At 39.2% G+C, this 27,669-nt stretch overlaps 1 protein-coding gene across 1 annotated transcript in view; it reads right to left on the bottom strand.

Moving 5' to 3' along the window:
* STK38L (serine/threonine kinase 38 like) overlaps positions 1-24,496 on the bottom strand; it is a 76,594-nt gene extending 52,098 nt beyond the window's left edge. Inside the window, exon 1 of the mRNA XM_008060964.2 lies at positions 24,345-24,496. The gene's annotated coding sequence lies outside the window, so the exon portion shown is untranslated. The remainder of the gene's footprint in view (positions 1-24,344) is intronic.
* Between the last annotated feature and the right edge of the window lie 3,173 nt (positions 24,497-27,669).

The raw sequence follows: 27,669 nt of genomic DNA, 5'->3' as shown, positions 1-27,669 counted from the left end.
AAAATAATCACAACATGTGGAGAAATAGATATATCTACAACTAGATTACAACACAGAAAATAAAATTAGAGTAGTTTGAACAGGAATTAAGGACATTAATTTATCCCTTGTGTTAAAAAAAAGAGAGGAAGAAACAACAGCAGTAACAAGAGTATTGAAGATCAAAAGTTATGGGTTATGAAATAGAACATATGCACCATGAATATGTCATGGTTATGAATATGTAAAGTATTCAAAATTGCGTATAAAAATTTTAATTTCTACATAATAAAATACAAAACTAAAAAATTAGCTACATATAAAAACAAAGGATTAAATACAATGATAATATAATAATAAGTTATTCTTATATAGTTCTTTCTATATTTCAGGTACTATTCTAAACAATATAACATGTATCTTAAATGCATGAAGAATTCCTATGAATCAATATGAAAAATACAAACAAAATTTTAAATGGGCAGAAAACCCAAAGAGGAATTTCACAGAAGAGAAAACATAAATGGCTCATAAACATAATGAAAGATGCTCAACTACATATCTAATCAGGGAAATGAAAATTAAAACCCCAAAGAGACATCACTTCATACTCTAGATTGGCAAAAACCTAAAAGGCTAAACCCTAAAGGAGACTGACAAAAACCTGAATAGGTTGCCAATATCTAGTTTTGCTGGAGAAGAACAATGCCTCACCGTTCACAGCCGGTGAGGGTATAAATTGGTACAACTGCTTTGGAGACCAGTTTGATGCCACTCAGTAGAGCTGAACACACTCATGCCCAATGACCAAGCAATTCCACTCCTAGGTGTATACTACAAAATACACCTACACATTTGGACAAGAGGCAGGGTAAAACAGTGCTCACCAGAGTACTGGTCCTATGGTTGACAAAATAGGGAACAACACAAATGAGTATCAACAGAAGTGGAATAAAAAAATATGTTGTGGCATATTCACATAACTGAAAACTATACAGCAGTGAAAATGAATGCCAGGAACATAATGTTGAAAAAAAGAAGTAGGCCATAGAAGAATACACGCTGCATGTTTTCATTTATGTAAAGTTTAAAAACACACAAACCTAAGAAATAATATCAGCTCAATGGGATATATTCCTTAGGCAGTAAAACTATACACAAAGGCAAGGTAATGCTTATCATACAATTAAAGACTGGGAGGAGGCGGCGGGGAGGAGACGCTTTGAGGAAGGACACACAGGGAACTCTGGAAGGTTCTGTGCTGAGAACTGGTGAAGTTCTGCTTGTTAACCTCCATGGTGAATACTCTTACCATTTTTCTTTACATTGTACAGATACACCTTATATTCTCATATATGACACACTTCAAAATAAAATTAACACTTATTCCCCTTAGACGAATTATGAGCAAGTCTACAAAATAAATTCATCAATCAGTGTATGGATTTCAGGAAAGTAACTATTTTAGAATAGAGGATATGATGGAATGTTATACAGCCATAAAGAGGGACAAACATATGGACCTCGCAGCAACTTGAGTGGATTTAGAGTCTATACTATTCAGTGATCTATCACGGAAACAAAGAACTGAGTACCACATGTTCTCAATCATAAGCGGACCCTGAACATTTACCGTAATACTATAAGAAAGGAATTGGCAGCAGCAGGATACTGCTGGGTGGGGAAACACAATATCAATAAGGGTACCTGATCTCAAATCAGGCAAAGTGGGGACCAAAGGGAGGCCCAAACTTTATCTGTACAATGACCACTTGTGTACCTAATCCTGAATTATACCCCACATCTTTAAAATAAAATAAAATTTAAAGAAAGAAAAAAAAGAATAGAGGTTATAAGAAAAACTTAAAACCTGCAACAGAAACAGAATCCCAAAAGTTTTAAATTGAGTCAAACTAATTCATAGGCAAAAAAAAAAAAAAAACAAAAAACAAAGCAATGATATAAGTCATCATTTGTCCAAGTGTGTTCTACCAAACATTTTTTTCTTAATATATCTGGGGAAAAACAGGTTCTAGGAGTAAAATATGTTTGGAAAACACTGGGTCAAACAACTGCATCTCCTAATGAAAGAACAGAATCTCCCAAGCCCTTGATTCTGGAATCTTTTTTATATGGCAATTTACACATTGCTTCTAGGATTTGTGTTTCACATATCACAATTGGAGAAACATTTTATAACATAGATAGAGGCCATACTGGATAGAATACTGCCCCCAAGAATGAGGTGAAAGCAGGAATGAATATTCTAGTAAAAGGTACCCAGATATCCTAATCCTACCATAACCAAATAGAACTCTTTAGGAACTACATGAACAATTACTCTGTGTTATATGAACATGGGCACAGCTTTTCCAGATTCCCTCGGGAGCAAAAGAAAAAAAAAAGAAACAAAGAATAGGCATAAAGTATAACAGAAAAGATCTAGGTGAAATATAAAGAATCTTCACCACTAGGAGACAGACGGTCTTACTTGACTTAGGTAGAGTCCAGTAGCAACTTTTAGCACAGACATTTATGTTTCAAATCAGATGTCTCAATTAAAAGCTTTTTCCATTATTAGTCTTTCCCTAATAAAATTAGAAATTCTCTAATTTTCCACTAACGTTTTCCCAGACACAAGGAATTTGTGAACTGGACTTGAAAATTCTTTTTTTTCTTTCTGAAAATATGCATAATGTGCTTTTATTACCATGGGGGGAAAATGAAAAGGTCATTTGAAAGAAAATATACAAACACTGCACATTTATTTTAAAAGCTTCTCTAGACCACTGTCATAAACCTTTGTACATATTATACTTATTCCTATTGGAAACTAAATTCTCAGTGGCAACAAAATATATATTTAAGAAAAACATCAGACACAATGACTTCGCATCTCAAAATATGTTAAAATATTACTTGAAAAGAGTCAAACATCTGTCTCCTCAGGATACCCCAGAGGTTCAAACTGGAAAATGCGACACTGACAGAGTTTCCACCTGGTCGAGGCTAGCGCACACTGTTCTTCAGAGGGCTTTGATGGGTAGTATTCATTGTTTTGGCCATTTACTACAACCTAGAGGGCCCAATCCTCAGCCTTCAGGTTCAGAAATTTGATTTTTATCAGCAACAATAAGATGACCAGAAAACAGGCTTCTTAATACAGAATGACAAATATAACTGTGACAGAAATAGGAATGCCTGTTTATAGCCATAGAAGGCCAATATTTTCATTACAGGCAGACTTATATAGACAGCCAAATCATAATCAGAGATTCCTGTGTCCAGAGGAACTCAGAATTCAAGAAGAGGAAGTAAACATCTATTAGGTTCTTCTTTCATTCAATCAAAATAATTTAAGTTAAGCAACGACTATGTCCAGATAGTCTAGGTACTAGGGATACAGAGATCTCCACTTTCAGAGACATCCTATCTAAGTAGCAGATGAAGAGCATATGTTTCACAGAAGTTTATTATAATATTATTAATAAGAACAAAAAAGTTTAGAAGCAATCTAAATGTTTAACAGTAGAGCTGTAATTAAATAATAATAAATCTAAATGATGGGAAAAATACAGCCCTTTAGAAACAGTATTTTCAAGCAGTAATTCATGACATGAGTAATTCATGATGCAATGTTAATGAAAAAAGTAAGCTATAAAAGTGTATATATTGCATGATCCTATACATACACAAACACATATACATTTCCTGTCTCTTTATATGCATAAGAAAAAGGCCAGAAAGAAAGTCATATCTTTAGTCAAAGCTTGACTAAAGTACTATTAATTATTATCTTTTTTTCTTCACCCTTTTTTGCATTTTCCTATTTTCTAAAACATCATTACATACTTTTTGTCACCAGGGAAAAATTACTTCTAAAGTAATTTCAGTCAAGAGACATACTAAGACCTCTTCAAATGTGTCTATTAGAAGCTATGCATGAATGTCAGTCCTTGAAACTCTGTTTCTGAACTTTCAGAGAGTTCCTTTCCCATGGTTTTAGGTGATACTCAGAAAAGTAAACACACCTGAATTTTCTAGGCCTGCTTTTTCATCCAACAACCAGTCTCATATTTCCAGCTATTTCTAACCATTTTAACTTAAATACATTACAGATAACTCATACCGTCATCCCTCGGTATCTGTGGGGGTTGGTCCCAAGATGCCCCTCAGATACCAAATTCTGTGGATGCTCAAGTCCCTGATATAAAATGGTAATTGCATATAACTTACATACATCCTCTCATACTTTAAATCATCTCTAGATTACTTTTAATACCTAACACAATGTAAATATTATGTAAATAGTTGGTATTCTGTGATGTTTTCCATTTGTTTTTTTTTTTTTGGTTTTTTTTTTTGTTTTGTTTTGAGTTGGAGTCTCACTCTGTCGCCCAGGCTGGAGTGCAGTGGCCGCTCCCGGCCATTGCAGCCTCAACCTGCGGGGCTCCAGCAATCCTTCCGCCTCAGCCTTCCAAGTAGCTGAACTACAGGCACGAGCTACCACGCCCAGCTAGTTTTAGATTTATCATAGAGATAAGGTCTCGCCAAGTTGCCCAGGCGGGTCTCAAACCCGCGGGCTCAGGCAATCCACTCACCTCAGCCTCCCAAAGGCACGGGATTACAGGTTGAGCAACCGAGCCCAGCTTTTTTTTTTTTTTTTTGAGTTGGAGTCTCACTCTGTCACCCAGACAGGAGTGCAGTGGCACACTCACGGCCACTGCAGCCTCGACCTGCTGGGCTCCGGCGATCCTTCTGCCTCAGCCTTCCAAGTAGCTGAACTACAGGCATGTGCTACCACGCCTGGCTGATTTTTGATTTATTGTAGAGATGAGGTCTCACCTAGTTGCCCAGGCAGGTCTTGAACCCGCAGGCTCAGGCAATCTACTCACCTCAGCCTCCCAAGGTGCGGGATTACAGGCTGAGCCACCGAGCCCAGCTTCCATTTGTATTTTTTAATGGTATTATTTTTTATTGCTTTTTTCCCAATAATTTTTATCTGCAGTTGTTTGAATCCATGAATGCGGAAGCCACAGATATGGAAGGCTGGCTGTATTTAATTGTGCCCACAGGTAAATGCACAACTTTCCCCCCCACAGCCAATTTTCTACCAACTCCATTTCTGTCCATGACATTAACCTCTCTTCCAGTCTGCAAGCTTAGGAAGCGGCCTTCATTCATCTCTCTGTCATTTCAAGTTCATTAATTAACTCTGTCAAAATCTCTTTCATTTCACCTTATTCTTCATGCTCACCTCCATCACCACATTAGGCCCAGGCCCTTGTCACAATGTCAGTAACATTCCTGTGCCGGCATTTGAGTGGGTCTTCCTGATGTCATTCTCTCCCATCTCTAAATCTCTAAGTTATGCTGAACTTGCATGATGTCACTCCTTGGCTCAAAAACTTTTAAAGCCTTCCCTCTTCTACCACTCCAATCTAAACTTCCATGCCTGGCTTTTCTTAAACCCCATAATTTGGCCCCATCCTATTTAACTGTATTTCCCACTATTCACCAGTCTCTTCCCTCACCAACTAAGAGGCATGCCATAATTAACCTCACCACTAAGGCTTTGAATATCTAAATTTTAAAATGGTCCTTTCTCTCTACTTAATTTAAAGAAGCTGATGAATTTTTCCTTCCCTCCTGAACTTTTTGTGATTTGCCCAGCCTCACTGATGTTTCACTTTTCAGAACTTGTCTAGCGCTCATTATGAATCTTACAATTAAGCATTTAATTACATACTCTCATGTAGGTAAATGTACAATCAAGTATGCTGTCATCTTCTATTAAATTCCATATACCTTGAAGGCAGGAGCCATACCTTATTCTGTCCCCCAAAGTGTTTAGCACGATGCAGAGCACACAGAAAGTACTCAAATTTTGTTGACTGATCCAGCAAGAAATGGCCAACTTCAGCTCCAGCCTCTCCTTAACCTGTATATAGCAACTGGGGCAAGTCAAGCACCGTCCTAAGGAACATAATAGAGAACTCTTTAAGCATATTATAATGAAGACCAGTTAGGTATAATACTGGAGTGATGATGGGAGTCTCTACATCCCATATCATGGAGTACAGAGATGGAGTTCTTGGCACTGATCACTGGGGTTCTCAAAGTATCTTCTAAGGAGATAATAGCAAAAGATCTCAAAAATCTTCCAATTTCCATGAGAACAGATACTACATCTTTGGAAAGAGGTCATATAACTGCAGCAAATATCAAAGGAAACCATATAATACAACAAAAGACCTGAGTAGGGTCCTGCTTATTAAAAAGATTATACTACATAAATCACCAAATCTCACTTAGCCTCAATTTAACATAAGGGATGCCATGCTGCTATTAGGTAAGAGATGGTAACTGTCAAATGATGAGCAATATTTTCATATGCACTGTAGTAGTGCCCATACTTATGCTGCTCTTTAAAGTCTTCAAGAGGCTTTCTGCATATTACTATCTGATCTTTCCTAAACACAGGGTAAGAGACACAAAGTATCCTATCAAAAGAGTCTATATAAAACAAATATTTTGTATTACTCTGAGTGTACTTTAAATAAATACCTTTACCCATATTCTTCTTTCTTTTTTTTTTTTTTTAATCAGGGATTGGGTCTCAGTCTGTTGCCCAGGTTAGAGTGCAATGGTGTGATCATAGCTCACTGCAACCTCAAACTCCTGGTCTCAAGCAATCCTCCTGCCTAAGCCTTCCAACTCACTGGGACTATAGGTGCGAATCATCACGCCCATTGTTTACCCACACTATCCTAAAATTAAGAGCCACTTAAGCTGGACTTGGTGGCTCAGCCTGTAATCCCGCGCCTTGGGAGGCTGAGGTGAGTGGATTGCCTGAGCCCGCGGGTTTGAGACCTACCTGGGCAACTTGGTAAGACCTCATCTCTACAATAAAACAAAAAATTAGCCGGGTGTGGTAGCGCGCACCAGTAGTTCCAGCTAGCGGAAGGCTGAGGCGGAAGGATCGCCGGAGCCCAGCAGGTCGAGGCTGCAGTGGCCGGGAGCGGCCACTGCACTCCAGTCTGGGCGACAGAGTGAGACTCCAACTCAAAAAAAAAAAAAAGGAGGGAGTCACTTAAAAAATTTACTACTCAATGATTTTATGAGTTTTCTTTCATGGAAAATGTAAAGTTTTGGAATGTCTGACCTCAATAGTAAACAAAATTTCCATAGTGCTTTCTCCATTACTAAAGGGGTATTTTAGCTTATCCATTTTGTAATGAATCAATGAAAATATATGAAATTTGCCAAATAAAAGCATCAAAAGTAATTTTCAGCATTTCTATTCTTTTAAAGTTGAAATTTTACTTCAAATTTAAAGACATAATTTGTATTCAATTTCAATGTGTAATGGCTAGGTTCTCAATAAAAACATTTTTATTGTCTGGGCTCTAATCCTAAAATGTAGGTTTTCTTAGGGAAGGCACTATTGTGTGGTTGTGGTTTCTTGTAGCAGATGGGTAGTTTTAAAGAATGGTATAAATGGCACATAAATGTCTGGGGTTCATATTTTGGCATACAGGTATCAGTAGCAGACTATGGGTGAGGAAGTGTATCCTGCAAAAACTAAGACAAAAATATATTTCTCCAGAGATTTGTTTCTCCTTCTGCTCTTGCTGCTACTGCTAATAAAAACTAACATTTACCAACTGCTTGTGTGCCAAGCACATGCTAATAAATGTACTATGTACCATAATACTGTATTAGTTAATATAGTAAGGTTTCTAAAACAATGTCTAGAAAACAGTAAACCCTATGTAAAAGTTCATCATCATCTTTATATCACTGAATTCTGAAAAAAAGATTAATACCCCAGTCATTACAGCTCTCCACCCCTCATTCTACAGATACAGAAACAAGTTGAGAGGACCTAAATAATTTAATTTGTTTCAGGTCACATAGCTGAAATGGTGGATCTTGAGCTTTTTCTAATCATATGTAATTTTGATTTGTTGCTCAAGTAGACTTTAGCTGAAAATGGAAGAAGAGGTAGAAAAGGATCAGACATTACTATAACAATGAAAGAAGCTGGGCATACTCTGGAGAAAATTACAATAACGAAAACTGTTGAGTAAATTATTTGCTGCAGAAAAATAAATGGAAGGGTATTAGCAACAAGCTGATCTTAGGTCTCTGCAAACCCATGCCCAGAATATGAATACTAAACTCAAAGAAAGAAACTGGATATTTTACAAATAAGTTAATATTAAGCATCACCGAGATTTGATGGACTGGGATTCTGGACTAGACTAGAGCAATGGCAGGAAACCTGAAGCATAAAGAATTGCTGATATTCTAGAGACTGATGCTGACACAGAAATCAGCTGCATTGTGATGGTGACTTCAACTTTGGGACTGTCTGCTTGAATTCTCCCACAGCTGAAGTCAACGCATCTGATAAATGCCTTGCTAACCCTTCTGTCTCTCAAATAGGAAAAGAAAATAATAGCCCGGTCATGTAGGCGACCACTGGGAAGAAATGAGCTGATGAATGGAAGGACTGGGAAACCTGAGAGAACTAACCATGGAATTTTGAAGTTTGTTACAATAGCTGGGAATGGAAGTGTGGGACATAATTAGGAAACACATATTACAAAATGTTCAGAGGAAAGAAAAGTAAATCCTGCCTGAGACTCAAAAAGGAACGATGAGTCATCTGTTTTAGGAAGCTCTCAAGAACAGAATTCTAGTTAAACTAGCCTTGATTAATTAACTCAACAAATATTTACTGGGCATCCACTGGGTGTCTGAGACCGCTCTTGGCACTATATAAGGATACTAGTGACACAAAAGACCCTGCCCTTATGGAGACTACTTTCTAGTGAGAAGAGGGGCTAGATAGAAAGTTTAGGGGCTGAGAGAGGCACTAAAATTTTAAGTAAGGTTATCAGAAGAGGTTTCATTAAGAAGGAAGTTTGGGCTGGGCATAGTGGCTTACACCTGTAATTTCAGCACTCTGGGAAGATTGCATGAGCCCTTGATTTCAAGACCAGCTTGGGAAACACAGCAAGACCACCTCTACATTAAACAAACAAACAAAAAAAGTCTGGCATAGTGGCACACACCTGTAGTCTCAGCTACTTGGGAAGCTGAGGTGGAAGAATCGCCTGAGCCCAGAAGGTCGAGGCTGTGGTGAGCCATGATCGTGCCACTGCACTGCAGCTTGGGCGACAGAGTGAGTCCCTGCCTCAAAAAAGAAGAAGAAAAAAGTTTGAATGAGGTGAAAAAGAATGATTCAGAAACCTGGAGTTGGGGAGGGGAAGGTATCGCAAGAGGTAGAGTAAGTGCAAAGGCCGTGAAGCAGGAATATGTCTGCAAGAAACAATAAAGTTTAGTATGGCAAGGTCACAGTGAGGAGGAATGTTAAGAAAAAGTTCAGAGAGGTAACAGGTGCCAGGATGTGTAGGACTTTATAGAGACGACAAGGACTTTGGAATACTCCTCAATTATACCCATAAGAATTTACACTTATTATACTAAATGCTCATGTGAAATACTTACATTTTACTATGTGTTCTGAGGCAAATACAAAGGAAGTAGAAAACATGACTACTGTCCTGAAGACAGTGTCCATTTTAAACTGAAAGTAAATTTTAAGATGAAAATGAATTAAAAAGAATAGTAAGGGAAATGTTCTCTATCTATACATGATTTGATAAAATACCAGATTGAAACTTGTGGGTTTTAGAATGAATAATTCCTAAAGTTATGTCACAAGAAGAATCCAAGAAAGAAGGATGACAGAGGGAAAGAGGTAAGAAAGAGAATGAGTCAGAAAAACATGGAAGGAAAAGGTGTAACCAAATAGTATCGCTCCTATTTATTCTAGTCACATAAGAAAGATTAAAACTTAAAATGGTTTGGTCTAAGAAATAGAATTCTGGCTATAAAATGCAAAGGATATTAATGGCAGAAAACGGAAAGGTTCTGAAAAGACTGGCTACACAAAGAGCTCTTCAATGAGCTTAGATTTTAAAAGACACAAAAAAGATTTTAAAAGACTCACAGCAAGGGTGTCTACAGAAGAAATACAGAATGATATCAGGAAGTAAAATTCCCACAATGAGCTGAACTTAAGAAACTTTAAGAGCTACAAAAGGGACTTCTGAATTTATGTCAGGAAGAAAAATTGACAGAAGGCCTGTGTATGCTGGTTAAGGTAAATGGTATAGTCAATACATAATAGAAGAAAACAAAACCAAAACCGGCCAGGCTCGGTAGTTCAGCCTGTAATCCCACCACTCTGGGAGGCCGAGGCGAGTGGATTGCCTGAGCCCGCGGGTTCAAGACCAGCCTGGGCAACTTAGAGAGACCTCGTCTCTACAATAAATAAAAATTTAGCCAGGCGCAGTAGCACGGGCCTATAGTTCCGGCTACTTGGAAGGCTGAGGCGGAAGGATCGCTGGAGCCCAGCAAGTCGACACTGGGGTGGCTGTGATCATGCCACTGCACTCTAGCCTGGGCGACGGAGTGAGACTCCAACTCAAAAAAAAAAAGAAAAAAATCCTTCACTTCTATTTGGCTTTTTAAAAATCCTACACGTTAATGCCACCTCACAGTTTACGAAGACCTGTTACATGTTTCTATTTTACAACATCCTGGAGAGGCAGGCATCAGCCCTATTTTATTTTATTTTATTTAATATTATTATTTTATTTTAGATTCAGTGGGTACACATGCATCAGCCCTATTTTATGAAGGAGAACCCCCAGTCCCAGGTACATTCCATCACCACACCCTGCCGCTCTTCTCAGCCTAGAATGACAGCCAGAACTGGAATGTGGGGATGAAAGAACTGAAGCCCAAAACAAGTGAGGAGGCCACGGGAGAGCTGCCCCTCCATGCACTGCAAATCTTCTGACTTGGCCAGTTGCATATTGTGAACCTGCATGTGAATTCTGCTGAGTGCTGTAAGTACTCTTCAACAAATTATGAAAACTAGACAGCCTTGCTGAAAGACAGGAGACAAACTATTCCACATTTCAAAACGAGGAAAAAACATGAACATTACAAAAGAATGTAAACATTATAATATAGTAACATCAAAATCATAAATAAAAACATTAAAATCACTAATAAAAATATTAAAAAGCATTCAGTCTGAAGAAAATTCTAGAATAGATTATAAAACAGTTTTTTAATAGACAAAGATAGGTGAGCACTGAGAATCAACACAAGTTCAGGAAAAACAAGTCTTGCTAAGTACCTTTATTTCTTTTATTGACAAAACTATAAGGACAATTCATGTGACCTCTGAAAGGTATTTAACAAGTCCCATTCTTCAATTATTTTGGGAAGGAAGAGGTGGGCTGAGTAACAGATGTATTTATAACTGATTAAGCAACAAAATTCAGAATACTCATAAATAAGTTCTACAAGACTCACTGGGCTTAGGCAATATGTTACAATGATCTGAATAAAGCGTTTAACAACATCCTTATCAAAATGTAGGAATGACTGGAACCTGGAGAGAGAACAATGAAAAGCAGGGCAGCAGAGTCAGATCTAAAACAATTTAACAGAAGGTTAACTTTAACAAATGAAATTTAATAAAGAAAATGTAAATAATTATATTCGAGCTGGGCACAGTGGCTCATGTCTGTAATCCCAGCACTCTGGGAAGCCGAGGCAAGAGAATTACTTGATCTCAGGAGTTTGAGACCAGCCTGGATGACATAGCAAGACCTTGCCTCTACAAAAAAATTTTAAAAATTAGCTGGGCATGGCAGCGTGTGCCTGTAGCTCTAGCTACTCGGAAGGCTACGGCAGACAGATCACCTGAGCCCAGGAGGTTGAGGATATGGGAAGCCATGATCATGCCACTGCACTCCTGCCTGGGCAACAGAGTGAGACCCCTAACTCAAAAAAAAAAAGTTATATTTGAATTCAAAAAAATTAAATGTTAAGTATAAATTGTGACAAACAGGCTGGGCTTGGTGGCTCAGCCTATAAACCTAGCACTTTGGGAGGCTGAGACAAGTGGATTTCCTGAGCCCACGGGTTCGAGACCAGCCTGGGCAACTTGGCAAAACCTTGTCACTACAATAAGTCAAAAATTAGTCAGGCATGGTAGTGTATGCCTGGAGTTCCAGCTACTTGGAAGGCTGAGGCGGAAGAATTGCTGGAACCCAGCAAGGTGACGCTGGGGTGGCCATGAGCGTGCCACTGCACTTCAGCCTGGGCAACAGAGTGAGACTCCAACTCAAAAAAAAAATTGTGACAAACTGTTAAATACATAAAGAATAACTACAGATTTTTGTTTAATAAAAGCCTGGCATAAATTAAAATGTGTGAAATGGCAGCCCCCCCAAATTATACAATCTTAGGCTGAGTTGGCAGACATAAGGTCAGGCACAAGGAAAGTGAATGGCATTCTGTACACTGTACTGCTCAGCTCATACCTGGAGAAGTGTTCAATACTTGGCAATGTCCTACAGTCATAAGAAGGGCAAAGTAAATGTCCTCATAATTTGAAAGTTAAGTCACCCTCTGAGAGTAACACTAGCATGAATCAAATAGAATGGTCAATCAAATAAATGGAGCCATCAAATTAAGTAATTCCAAGAAAATGTATGCCTGAAGAGATCTGTCCAGTCAAAAGTGAGTACGGTATAGTTTCTGGGAAGCAGGATTGGAATGTGAATTTAAAAAGCTAAAACCTGTCAGCTGTGTTAACAGAAGTGGGATCCATAAATCTGGAGTAGCTGGGGGAACAGGAGTTTAACAAGCAAGACTTGGCCGGCGTGCCCCAACACTGTCTGAGGTACAGGTATGCTAACCATACCCAGAGGCTCCATCGGGTTATCCTGGCTTAGTGACACTCCCCATTAAGATTACCCATTTGATTAGAAGACTGGTTTCCCATGCAGATTCTCCTATGGGGTGAGAGTACTGACCAATTGCAGGTTTCCATTCTACTCACAGTTACATTAATAAGTTCAAAAATTGGTATTCTTGTTTTTATATCAGTCTCTCCATTACTGGCTAAATATATGTAAATTCCCATCATTCTGATGACTTCTGGACACAAAGAAAAGCATTCACAAGTATAGACCTGGAAAACTGAGGTCTATACCTTAAAAATAACAATCCATACCCAGGTTCTACCATCTGAAAAGGCCTGCCTTTCTTTATGACCACTCTCTTTGATCTAAAAACTGAACCACATATTTTAAGAGAAGAAATGAACAAAGTAAAACACAGATGGGAGTGACCAGGAAGGTAAAGGGTCTGGAATCCATGATACTTGAACATATTTAATGAAGCTGCTTAGCCTGAAACAGAAGATACAGGATAGCCATCTTCAATATCATTCTTGTGGTGATAAAAAATTATCTCTAATTCCATGATAAGAACCAGTTGCATTAGGAAGAACTTTCCAACTAACACAGTTCCATGCCTCGCCCATCAAATATTCTCAATAAGTTTTGGCACATAGTAAATATTCAACATTGTTACCTATTATTCTGGTTTAGGTTATCAAAAAAAGTCATGAAAGAAAGTATGTACCAGACAGTTTAGGGAAGCCAAAGAGAGGCACCTAATCCTGACAGGAGGTGAGAGGTCAAGGATGGCCTCCCTGTACAAGGAGATGTCTAAGTGGAATACTAAAGAAAACACAGGTATTACCGAAAAAGTGTGGGAAAGGGCATTCCAGAAAGTAGGGTGTGAGACCTAAGATAAAAGAAAGCCAGTGGTTTAGTATGGCAGGAGGGGTGAGTAGGGGAGTGACAGAAGATAAGGCTAAAGAACTTAAAAGGCACAACAGAAAGTCATGTGCCATGCAAAGGAGTCTGGAGGAGACCTTGCAGAGTCACTGGAAAGGTTAAGGGTGGAAGTCACACAATCAGGTTCATGTTTTAGGAGCACCCCTATGGCAGCCACATAAAAGACGGATTGCAAGATGGCAAGACTGGTAGCAGGGAGAGTCGACTGGTTCCTGAATGAAGATTCTGGCACAGGAGGAAGAGCAAAGACAGAATTCAAGAGGTAGTCAGGAGGGCATAATAAATGACTGGATATGAATGATAAATGAGGAGGAGAAGGGGACTTCCAGATTCACAGCTTAAGCAACTAAACAGAGAATGATGTCATACACTGAGAAAGGTGAGGGAAGGGAGAAGACAAGTCAGCTCTGGGTGAGTTAACCATGGAACACACCAAGGTGGCGATATCTAGGAGGCAGATACTCAATGGAATCTCAAGCTCAGAAGAGAGGCCTGAGCAGATGTACATGTTTGGAAGTCATCGTTGCAGAGTGGTCATTGAAGATATCAGCACACATGAGATCACCCACACCCACTGTTTATGGAGTAAGAAGAAAAGAGAATTGGGGACAGCAGGCTGAAGCATACCGACCATTTAAGGGAATGAAAGTTAGCTATCTTGTGATCTGTCTTTGGGTAAGGAACTTATTTAGGCAAGGACTAAACATCCACTTGTTGGAGATGATGTAGAGGGAATTCACAGCAGAGAGAACTGGACTAGATCATTCTAAAAATGTCTTTCAACTCTGAAAATCAATCAAAAACTTCAATCCAATACAGTATTTCTTACAGTCAGAGAGATAACTTTTTACCACCACTACAGAAAAACTAAAATCACAGGTATTTTCATTCTTTGGCTTTGTTAGTCCAATACTGAAACAACATCCTTAAGAATAAATTGTTGTCTGACAATGCTGTTTTCTGAAAGAGAAAGAGTAAACTTGGTTTAAGTGGGCAGAAGAATGCGGGCATTAATTTTTACCCCATTTTTCCTTCTGTGGGTCCAGTGAGTATGAGAATGCAGTGTTACTACTAGTAAAAAAACTCAAACACATGTTTCTAGTTATTCTTCCCTTCACTTTCTGCTGCCTTCTGCCTGGCTGGGGTTATGATAATACAGGAATTTTTATCTTAAATCTTTTACTCCAACTCAGAAATGTGCCTATAATTTTCACTAATATTTAAAGTATGTTGTTTTGTTTTCCTTTCTGCTCAATTCTAAAAATAGACACAAGAACATACACAATTTTAAAAAATTAAATCCAGAAATGTCTGATTAAAACAAACTGCCATTTTAGTTATAACAATATACCCAGTGTATTTTTAGACAGGACTGCTGGCAGTTCAACTTAATCCTTAAATATGGCACTGTCCCAAGTGGCACCTGGAACAGGTGTGAGAGATACTTGACCTCTTTTAACTACATGTAATTTTTCTCCTGCCCCCACCTTATGCCTCTCTCTCCACTCTGCAAACCTGCTTCTCCTTCTGTTCTTGTCTTTCACTTTCCTCCTGGGGGTGCCCATAAACTTTTACTATCACCAAATAATAGCACTAAAGCTAACACAGCTGCCAACCCCTGGCCTAGAAATACAACGGATGTAATTCTAATTGGAGACTACCATTAACTCTTTGAATGTCCTTAGAAAACAACTTAACTTTATTCTGTTTCAGTGGTGCAATCCACAAGACAGGAAAAATAACCACTGTAGAAAGTAAATGTGTGTGAAAAAGAAACCTGTAGTGCTTTTATAGCTCCAACAGTCTAATGTAGATTATATATGCAAAGTTCAAAGTTATGATTTACAAATCTAGGTCTCTGAATGACCAAACAAGGAAAGGGGAAGGCCAGAAGACAACATTTGACACCATTTGAAGTTTAGAGTCATGCTAAGTTATTAAATTGCTATTTTTAAAGTTAAGGATTAGAGTAGACAAGATAAAAAAAATAAATCAAGGCTAGAACCAAAATAAAAGGACTTCAGCACTAGGTATTACAGTCCTGGGAAATGTTTAAGGGTTCCATAAAACCCTATGGGAAAGGTAAACAATTACGCCCCTACCACAGTCCCCTCCCTCAAGTCAAGTGCACTTGAAGCTCTGCTTTGATGCAGCATTCTCTTTACAGACAACCCTAGTGGCTCTAGGAGTGTATCAAAGAGAAGGTTTTTAGTGGATGTATTTTCCCCTTATCCCTCTAGCTGATGGTATCGTTACTTTTTCTGTTTAATTTCAGGAAATGGAAGCAAGAGACAATTTATCACTGGCACTACACTGCAGGCTGGGAGTGAGAAGCACAGTTGAGGTGCTTCCACAAGGTTACAGGAGGCAACAGAAACACTTCTTACAAAGCTCAGCATGCGAAAGCTGGATAAAATAAACATTTTAAAAAAACAGCAAATAAAAAGTTCATTGATCCTATCCAGCCTATGTACCAACACTAAACAATCCAGGTTCTTGTGGCTCCCTGAATATGTTCCAGTCTCTTATGTCACCATGTGATAATGTCTTCCTGCAGCTTGTTGGCCTGAAAAACTCCTACTCACCCCTCAAGCCTATGTTCAAACCCTCCCACCTCCTTGGAAAGCTTCTCTCATTCTCCCAAACAGTGCCCCTTTCCCCAAGGGGCACTTCTCACTTCTCTTTCATTAAGGCAGCTCTGCCTGGTTGCAGTTATTTCTATAACTGTGAGCCCTGTGGCTACCTACCTCCTTTCAGAGGGAGCACTGTGTCTTCCCACCACCACACCTCCTAGTACACAGCGTGTACCTCATGCACGATCCACAGCAAAAGAACTCACCATGAAGAGCAACACTCATCCAGTCAAGTCTCTCCTTTCCAATCCCACCTGGTTTCGAACTCCATTATCTATATCCTGGATTATGTAAATTAGTCTTTTCATTGGTCTTCCCATTTCTGGTCTCTCTTCTCTTGAATCCACTTCATATACACTGCGGCCACTTACAACTCTAATTAAATGTGCTAAGTTGAGCTTAATAATGCAGAGAATGAAAAGCTAAAAAACACCTATTCTCTAAGCTCAATGGGCTCCAATCCAATAGGGCAGAGAGTAGATAATTAACACGCAGTTTATCAGGTGCTATAGTGATATACCCAATTTATGCTAATCCCTCTGCCTGGCATGTACTTCACTCTCAAATGGTCAATTCCCATTTCACTTCATATAGAAAGCTTTCCTAATCTCTCCAGCCAGAAGCAATCTCTTCTTCCTCTGCTCCCACAGTGCCCTGTTACTCGCTTATCACTTTCTGTTTGAAACAGTTATTTGTACCCACACATTATCCCTCTTACTGGACTGAACTTTTCTAAAAGAAAAGGCAAACATCTTATTCACCTCTATTTTGCCGTGGTGCCTAACACAGTGCCCTGCACATAGTTGATAAATGTTGAATTATAATGATTAACCTCACTGAAATATTACAAGCCTGTGATTCCTTCAGGATTTGCCAGTATTAAGAATATCAATGGGTCAAATACATGCAATTCAGTACTAAAATTTTCCACTCTAGCCACAAAAATAGAAAGTCTATTTTGTTTGGCTAGATATGAGTTGACATATGGAGAACATCTTCAACCAGATTTGAAAATGCCCAAATGAAATGGATCTCTATTGTTAAAACACAACAAAGGGCAACTTTCTATTACTATAAACCAAGCAACCAGCCTCTGCTGACAAATACAGAAAAGTCACGAGGGGCAAACATGGGTGGTATTTCCATAATAGGCGCGAGTCAGTGGGTAAACACTTAAGTAAAAATGAACACAGCTAATAAAAATTACATTGAATAAAACAAGATACTAGTACAAGATAGTATTTCAACATTGGATCATTAAATAAGCTCTCTGATCTCTTAAATAATGTAACTTTCCAGAAGTGAATAGTACTTACAGCTATTTTTTAAAGTTCACATTCAATTTTCTACAAAAGTGCTACTTATAAGGTACATCATCAAGTCCCTGTTAGGATCCCCAACTCTTTAATTTCACTTTTTTATATCTGTCCTCCCTCCATCCCTTTCCTTCACCGTAACTGTTTCCGTTAGAACGCAAACAGTTGAGTTCAGAATGAAACAGCAACTTCACTAAGAATTGAAGACTTTTAACATTTCATGATTTTAAAACCAGAACTAAAATTCTAGCTTCTCAATTTTGACAAAATAAAACAAAGTTCAAGGCTCAAGCCTATAACATCTTTTAAAAAATGCGGGGCAGCCCCCTTAGTTCCCCACCCCTCTGGGAGCTTTTCTGTCCTCTCAATAAATCCTACTTTCTAAAAAAAAAGAAAGAAAATGCTATGTTATAATGATATTTACCTACTCCTAATCGGCTTGAATGAAGTTAGAACATTTGATTATATTGTTTATTTCAGCATTCAAATTGCTGAGGGCAAGAACCTTGTGTCATTAACTAACTTTGTAGAGTCTGTAGTAAACATGCTGCCTGTGGCAACTTTTAATCTACCAGAAGAACCAGTGTGTTAAATAGTGTTTATAGTAGAATCAAAAGACCTAAGTTTAAATTCAAGCTCTGTCTCTTATTTTGAGATCTCAGGCAAGTCACTTAATCTGTGTTCCTCTCCTTACCCGAAAGTAAGTGTAATTTTCATATCCTCACTGCCTATATACGATGATTGCTATGAGGATAAAGTAAGAAAATGTGTGAAAATGCTTCACATAACCGTAAAACACAACACAATGTAAGGTGCCCCTAGTATTATTTTTAAAATTCTCCTCTAAAGGAAATTTTAGAGCAAATCCTCCTCTAAAGGAAACCTGAATATAGCCGAATTATTTCTGTATACTTTTCCCAAGAGAATTTATATTTGACATGCAAAATTGTAAATAACTGCTAAAGGGAAAATTGCCCCAAAAAGGGAGTAAGAAAAGGAAGAAAGAAAACTCAAAAGGGACTAGAAGAGGGTGGCAAATTAAAGAGAAAAGGAAAAATTTTGGTAATAAAATAATACAATACAAATGAAGACAAACCTGGATATTAGAGACTGATTTCTAACTCTACCACTTACTATCGACCTGTGTGACCCTGGGCCAGTCACTTCATTTCTCTAAGCTCCAGTTTCCTCATCTGTAAGTAGAGATAATAATTTATAGGGTGGCTGTGGGGATTAAATGAATAATATATATGAAGAACTTAGCAGTAAGTCTGATACACAGTAAGTGACAAATGCCAACTGTTGTAGAGAAAATTATTAGATCTGTACCCTGATGGGTAACATTCATGAAGAAAAAAAAGAGTCAAGAACATCTTAGAGGGAAGATGATTTTCAGAGTATTAAATCTACTATTAGGAGACAAAGTTTAAGAAACAGAGATTGCATAAAGTATTCTTCATACCAATGTATAAATAACTGTGTCTCCAAGATTGCTGAGGAATCTAGAGAACTGCAGTCAAAATCTCCAAATCATAAAAGCAGAATAGCAATGAGAGAACCATACCAAAAAAGGGGGGGGGAGAGGGCTTATTAATGTCCGTAGACAGCTTCTCTGTCCCAAACTCAATTTTCTAAACTTTCACAGACAAAATGAAAGCTAGGCCCATAGCAAAGGCACAACTCTGCATGCCAAAAATAGATGGTATTAGCATCATGCACAGTCATTTTAGTTTTTCCATCTTGTTATTTATTCTGGGGAAGCGTGTTGTATTTGTGGTTGATTTGAGGTGTTAAACGTTATTAACTCCATCCTATTCAGGAATCGCAAAAGCAGTAAAAGTGTTCCAATTAAGAGAGGAATCAAATCCCTCCTGAATCAGATGTAGAGATAGTAAATAACTGAAGAAGGTAAAAAAGAAAAAAATCACAATGGATCCTACCTGTGCATGTGGGACCAGAGACATATATATTATGATATGCAGAAATTCTACACTCATGGAATCAATGAAAATTAGTAAAAGACAAGGAAAACAGGAAACCTTTATATGTGGCCAGAGAATCAACATAAATATGAGTTGTCAATTAGTCTACTATTAATTCAGAGGAAGACAAGGAGCTTCCTTAAGAATTTAAAAGTTAAGCATAGTCCAAGTGCTATCATCACAAGCTACAGACAACTGCCAAGGCTTAAGGGCTGTTTGAATTTATACAATATCAATGTGTATGGCCAAGTCACTATATGACCCGAAACTGCTAAGGTTTTCCCTAAGATCTGTGCAGACATCACCTAAGAGGGAGGTTACCTGCTCCAGATTTTCAATGTAGACAAAATTATTCTTTTGCGGGAAAAGATGCCCCAAAGATTTCTATCAGCAAGGAGATAAGAGTTTGTCTGGTTTCTCTTTTGTGGACCAACTCACAGTCCTTTTTACAGGGCCAAACCTGTACTTAGAGGAGGAACCTGTAAACTTTTTACAACACAGCACAGTTGACATACAAGCATCTCCATGAAATTATAGACTGAAGATCCCAAAGATTTTGTCAATCAGGGAATGGTAAATGAAAACGGTATGTCATCACTACTAATTTAAGATGTGGTTTTTTTTTTTTTTAAACCCTTTTTGTTTCTTATTTGTTTTGCCATCTTCACCTTGTTTTAATAATGTAAATATATGGGCTTTAAGTCCTGGCTTTAGTTCTGACACTTTTTCCATTGGGTTTTAAGCTCATCAACAATAAATTATCCTACCATAGAGGTTTTCTAGAACCTACCCCACTCAGTCAAGGAGAGAACACCGATAGTCGTTCACAGAGACGATGACTCTGGAGCTCTACTTCAACTATAAGTATGGGCAGTTAGGGTCACTGACAAAGGAGATGGAGCCTGGATCTTTCTAGACAGTTAGGAATGGGTAGGGAAATATCCCATCACTGCTCACCCTTATACTTCCTGCCTAGATATATTTTTTTCCAACTTTTAAATCCAATTAAATTTATTGTGATTCCATTTCTTAGACAACCAATAACAAATGTGGACTATTCCTGAAACTTCATATATGAAATCAGGTGAACCATTCTTTCAACAAGCATTTACAGTATTGAGTTGGCCTATACCAGGCACATTACATTTTTATAGCTCCTTTTATTTCACAATCCCAAAGAACTTTTAAATTGCCTTAACATAAAGTATCAATGATGGCACTTTTCTCATTTTACACATGTACAACATTCTATTCAAAACACTGTTTCTGCCATTGTAAGTACAGCTGTTTGTGGAAACAAAAACCAAAAGGACTGAGACTGACATTCAATCATTAACTAAATTCCAGCTTCATAATTCAATCCAAAAAACCCCAGTACCAAGTGGTTTAAAAACTTACAGGACAAAGCGTTGCACAGTGGCACATGCCTGTAGTCCCAGTAACTTGGGGGGCTAAGGAAGAGGAATCACTTGAGCTCAGAAGACATAACTTCTCACTTCTAAATCATTATGGATGCTCACAGATAATAAGGCAAAATGATCAGAAGTCCCACTCAATGGTTACATTTAATGTGCACCCAGAACACTTCCAGAAATACTTAACACGCCAAAAATAACTTATTTACCTGGGTTTTCATTATTTTGGAGCTTTTTCTAGAAAACTGATCCCAAAATTTAGATGCCAGAGGAAGGAACTTTCCCAAATCAATTATTTGAAACTACAGACCTGAAGAAGACTGTCATAAAGAATACAGACAGCAGTAAAGCACAGCCAAAAAGGTACAAGTCAGAATGCCTGGGTCAGTATCCTGGTTCTAGCACTTACAAACTGTCTAACCTTGGTACCTTAGTTACTCCATCTGCAAAATGGGAATAATAAAAATAACTGTGCCATACTTGTTGTGAGGATTAAACCCAGGTAAATAAGCAGTACATGTAAAGGTTTCACAGCAAGCAGCATTACATACGGTGTTTGCTTATTATCATTATCATATGATCACCCAAGTCATCTACACAAATGCCTTTTCCTACTCAACATCTTCCTCAATTCCTCTAGTAGGATGCAATACCTTCCTCCTTGGCTTCCTCATAAAATGCATTTTGTATGATAGTTATTTGGGTGAGTACTTTTCCCTCCTACTGGATTACACCTCCTTGAGGAAGAGACTACAGTTTATCTGAGTGTACAGGGCTGCAAACTGTTGCCTTTCATGTCCCTCCTCTAAAGATTCCGAACAATACTCTGTCAATTAGCAAACCTTTACCTGAGACAGCACGCTTATGCAACCAGTGCACTTCAGAACTGGTCATACCTTGCTAAATCTTCTCTTAAGATTTAATAAAAAATCTGGGGAGTGGGGAGGAAAGGAGGATTCACTTTATTCTTTTAAACTACTGACCAAAGATATCTTTTTAATTTTTAAAAAAGTTTCTTATGTCTTAAAGACTTGCTCTCATTATCTCCTTCTAAAAGACTACAGTGCTTTTAATATAAATACAGTAGCATAATTTCTGCATATGTCTGGTCTAACCTAATCATAACTTGTCCATCTGCTGATTTTAATGCAATCCTAGGATGCTAGATGACAATATGCTTACTTGATTCACCCTACACTATTTACATAAAATAAAATCATTTTAACATTACATTGAGATGCAAATCTTTCTGGCTTTGATTTGTGTCCTCTTTTCCCTCTTAAAAAAGTGTCACACACACAAAAAGTCTCCAACTTATTCTGGATCACTGGGGAAGCACTTTAAAAGCGTGTTACCCAACTTCACTAACACAATGATGCTGCCCTCACTCTAAGAGAACAGAACTTTTCTGAAAACAAACAGCTGAACTGAGGCCATTGCTTTATCATTTTCTAGGAAGTACAAATTATCCTTTGTTCTTCTAGTGTTTACAAATTAAGTTTTCAGCATAAAACCTGCCGAGAACACCTATTCGTTTGCACAAATAATCTTAGTCTCTACTCTTGGACTTATTTTAAAGCAAACTCAAAAACAAAAACCCAGAGAAGAACTCCTATTTAGTGTTGTTTTCTAAGTCTAATTTTCTCATTCCCAGTGGCAAGGCCTTTCAAAAGAATACAAAAACTACACCCAACTTTGCTTCTCATTCTAAACACATCCCAACCAAATGGGAAACAATTATCAGCCATCTTAAGAAAACAAAGTTTAGTAAGGTCAAACCAAAAAAAACCTTTTAATTCATTGTACCTCTTTTGAGATCAGAATTTTTCTGATCAAAGTACTGTGATGAACCTATGAAATGAAATTATGTAAATATCATAATGTAACATCGTATTTTAAATGAATTTCTCTCCTCTCAAATAGCCACAAGAGTGTCTAATTCACATACAATACCTCTCAGCCACAGGGGAGAGAGTATAGCAAACTTAGTTATTTTACATATCCTGAGGCATAGAGAGAAAAACCAGTCAAATTCAAAGAGGCTTCCAGTATCTTATATAAATATATGATTAAGACAAAGGACTTTCAAAAATCTGTACTGGGTAAGCAAAATCGTACTTAAGAACAATAGACCCTGCTTTAAAGTAGGAAGATTTGTCAGATTTAAGACCCCTCACCAAAAATACAAAGTCTCAGTCATCCATTCTCACCTTACAATCAGGAGTCATAACTTCCAACACTTAGAGTTGTTTCTTCAGATTTTAGCAGCAATAATACTCAGGCCATTTCGGAGTAAGTGGTTTCTATCAAAACTTATTACAAGTTACGTGAAGCAGGCAAGGACGCTGCTTCTGCATTTTATCAAGTGAGGAACAACAGCATCTCACTTGTGGACGAGCCACTACCTTCAGCACCACTAGCCCTCCCCCGACTGCCCATGTCTTACTTATCTCATTCCTCCAAACTTAGGACCGAAAAGCGAGTCCACAAAACAACGTAGCACCAGTCAACGGGAGGCCACTGGTTTTGAAAATAAAGTTTGTTCTTTTTGCTGTCAACCTGGCAACTTTTTAAAAGGTGAGACTTGCCCTACTCAATCGAGTATAATAATCTCTCCTATACCCATACTAAACCACCGCTCGTCTGTCCCTAAAGGTGAAAGGGGGACTGGGAGAGGATGATGTTGAAAGGAGGGGTCTGGGTTTCAATGGAAGGGACAGATTCTGAGACCGGCTGGAGCTCTCCGTGGCTTCTGGGCGCTGGGAGGCTTCACTGTGCCTGTCTGAGAAATGTTTAGCAAGCAATCTGACGCATCAGTTTTTAGGAACGGTACACAAACAGCCCCCACAATCGAAGAGCCATGCCTAGAATCCTTCCTCTCGGCGACATCGGCTGGAGGGCACGGGACAGCAGCGCCGGGGCTGCTAAGAGGGGACCCGCAACATTTGTTATTGTTTACGGAGCCCGGGCAGGGACGCGGAGCGGGGCGCTCCGGGCCGAGGAGCGGACGGGGAAAGGGGCAGGGAAGGGCAGAGGTTCCACCCCAGGCTCGCGGCCACCTCTCTGGAGACACGGGGCCAGTGTCACCCCGGGGAATAAGAGGGCCAAGGCCGTCGCCGCAGCTTCCCCGGAGACATTTCCAGCCCCGAAATTAGCCCAGCTTTCCCTGGACACCCAAAGACCCCCCACGATCTCCTACTGCTCCTGCTCGCAGAGTTGAGGCCGGCGCGCCGAGCCCGGGCCCCCCAGCCGAGCGCCGCATCCGCGCACTCACCTGCCTCCGGTCGCGCCCGCGGCCGGCTCAGCCTCCGCACGGACCGCAGCCGGCCGGGCGCCCGTCCGCTCCCTGCTCCCCGCTCCGCCCTCGCCCCGCCCCCGGGAGGCGGGACCCGCGGCCGCGCCGGAATCTCGGGGCGGCCTCCGTGAACTCTCGCGAGCCCTCCCTCCTCGGCTTCTCGGTGGCTGGGTCGGTCCCACTCGCCCTGACGTCATACGCACCACAGCCGGAAGTAGCCTTCTGTCGTCAACGCCAGCCCCGGCCCCGCCCACCTCCGCCAGGTGGAGTCCCGACGGATTCCGAGGGAGTTGGCTGGACAGGCATCGCTTCCCTCTCTCGCCAGCCTCACCTCACTGCCCTTTTCACTCAAGACTGGTTCAGGCCTCCCTTCAGCGTGGCCCAGTGTGTTGGGACATGAATCACATTCTAAATGTCATCACATTCTAAATGTCATCAGAGATCTTCTCACTAGGATGTTAGAAATGGAAAGAGGGATCAGGAACCCACGCATTTTGCAGATCAGAAAACTGTAGTCAACAAAAACAGATCAGCTGCCCAAGTTGCTTAGTCAGTAGCTGTGGGGATTAGGAGCTTCCATTTCACCATGACTTGAACTCTAGAGACTTGAGAGGAACTAGGATTTGGAAGGGTCACAAAAACTTGGTAGCATGCATGAAAACTTGTTCGGGTTTTCTTGGAAAATCCAAAATAATAGAAAATACTGGGCTGCTTTATCATTAGACTCTGAGAACTGTGCGGCAGACCACCTCCCTGTAAGATGACTCAAGAGATGCCTTTGGGAAGATAATGCAATTTGCACTCCGGCACAAAACTGGCCCCTGGGCAAGCCAAATAAAAGAATCACTCCCAATTATTGTTGACAAATTTAGCTTTAATATAAATATTGGAAATTTCATAAAATATTCTTAGCTAGTAGACTTCTAAGACAATATATGAAGCTGGTATTGTGCTTGCAGAAAATATCATTTAGAAACATCATCCACTGTCTTTAGCTTTGCCAAGAGCAGGTGACACATGCAAAAGACTGAGGAAAGATTGTTGGCATCATTTCTCTCTTTTCTTACACTCCGTGCTTTTTCATACATAGCTCCATAGTGAGAGAAACTGTTGTCTGGCAATTAGCATACTCCTGGTGAAATCAGCTCCACTCATATGATCATTTTGAAACTCAAATGACAGTTGTCATATACAAGCATGAGAGGTTTAATTGTGATCCAACAAGCTTGACATACGCCTATGCTCCCCTCTCCCTGTACTGCACGCATATGTATACCAATTCAAGCAGATAAGATAGAGAACAGTTTATGGTTTGTTCTATAGCAAATGTATGTTTTCAAGTATTCCATGCTTTTTCATGGCATAAGGGTAATATGAACCAGCAAAGGCTATCAGACTGGGTTAATATGGGGTAGGCTAAAGCTTTGACATCTGGTTTCTAAATTGAGACCATCGTAAACAAATTTCCTCAGGCAGTCATTGAAAGTACCTCAAATTAGAGCTATGTAAACTTCTGGAAGTTTGTTGAAGTCTATGGACCCCTTTTCAAAATAATGTTTCTTAATCTTTCATGGAATTAGATAAAAAAATTTAAAAATTAACAAATTGTTGTCCTTGCATTAAATAAGCTACCTGGGGTTACAAAGGAAATTGATTATATTAATATTGCAGTTATAAAACTACTAAAAAGTGAATTTGTGATATAATTATGTGGTAGGTAGCACCCAAGATGGCTCTCAGTGATCCTCACCTTCTGGTATTATTGCTTTGTGTAGTTCACTTTTCTAGTAACAAAAAAGGAATACAGAAAACATTATGGGGTGTCATTTCCATGATTAGGTTACACAAAGTTCCTGGCTTCCATTTTGCATGTTTTCTCTTGCTATCTCACTTGTTCGCTTTGATGGAAGCCAGTTGCTCTCTTATGACCTGCCTTATGGAGAGCCCCCCATGGCAAGGGACTGAGAGTGATCTCCAGTCAACAGCCACCAAGGAATCCGGGCCCTCAGTTCAACAGCCTGTGAGGAACTGGATCCTGCCAACAATCAGGTGAGACTACAGCCCCACCTGACACCTAGACTGCAGCCTCGTGAAAACAGACCCTGAGCCAGCTGACCCAGCCGAGCCAAACTAAGATTCCTGGCCCACAGATACTGTGAGACAATAAACATTTGTTGTTTTAAGTCACTGACTTTTGGGGTAGTTTGCTACACCACCATAGATAACTAAAGCAGTTCAATGTTTGCTTTTTATTAATACATCAAATAACAAGATTAAGACCTACAACAATTTTACTGTGGTGATACACACAAATGATATTTTGAGAAATCTACAATACCTTAACAGGGTAGAAAATATGTGTGATTTCTATTGAGGGCCAAGTCACAGGTATTGTTCATATTACTGTGGTCTGTGGTCTCTTCCATTCATAATGGAAGAACTGCTAATTCTTAATTTGGATTTATTGAAAATATATATATATAATGTATGATAAAATGTAAGTATGCATATTATATATAGGTGTCTATCTTTATTTTTTTTATCAAAGTTCACAGACCTAGATTAAGAATGCCTGGCCTAGCTGGGCTCGGTGGCTCAGCCTGTAATCCTAGGCTTTGGGATGCTGAGGTGAGTGGATTGCCTGAGCCCGCGAGTTCGAGACCCACCTGGGCAACTTGGCGAGACCTCATCTCTACAATAAATCAAAAAATTAGCCGGACGTGGTAGTTCCAGCTACTTGAAAGGCTGAGGCTACTTGAAAGGATCCAGCTACTTGAAAGGATCGCCGAAGCCCAGCAAGTTGAGGCTGCGGTGACCGGGAGCGTGCCACTGCACTGCAGTCTGGGCGACAGAGTGAGACTCCAACTCAAAAAAAAAGGAATGCCTGGCCTAAATAATAGATAATTTGTAGGACCTTCCAAGACTCTTATCACCAACTCTCTCAGATGGAATTAAAGTTCAGGTAATAAACCCAGGTAATAGGTATTACTAACAGTATTAATCTACAGATGAATTTGAATGGTTATACTTTCCTCTACTTATTCCCTCTTCTCCAAGTCTATGCTAAATGTAGGTAGACAGGCTAAAATTGTAGGCCAGAAAGAGTGAGAAAAATTGTGGTGAAAACCTAGCCAGTACTCAGTTCATTTGACTTTTTTTTCACCATGTGAAATTGTTAGCTCCTTGAACAGAGGAACTCTTTGGTATTACTTTTACTCTCTAATGTCCACACAGAGTAAGTAACCAATGAATGTCTAATGCCAGTAGTAAATGATAATAGAAGGAACATTATTCATAAAATCCT

Source organism: Carlito syrichta, unplaced genomic scaffold (genome assembly GCF_000164805.1).
Source record: "Carlito syrichta isolate Samal-C Ts95f unplaced genomic scaffold, Tarsius_syrichta-2.0.1 Scaffold93672, whole genome shotgun sequence".
NCBI classification, from domain to species: Eukaryota; Metazoa; Chordata; class Mammalia; order Primates; family Tarsiidae; genus Carlito; species Carlito syrichta.
This window is presented reverse-complemented; position numbering and strand designations above follow the sequence as displayed.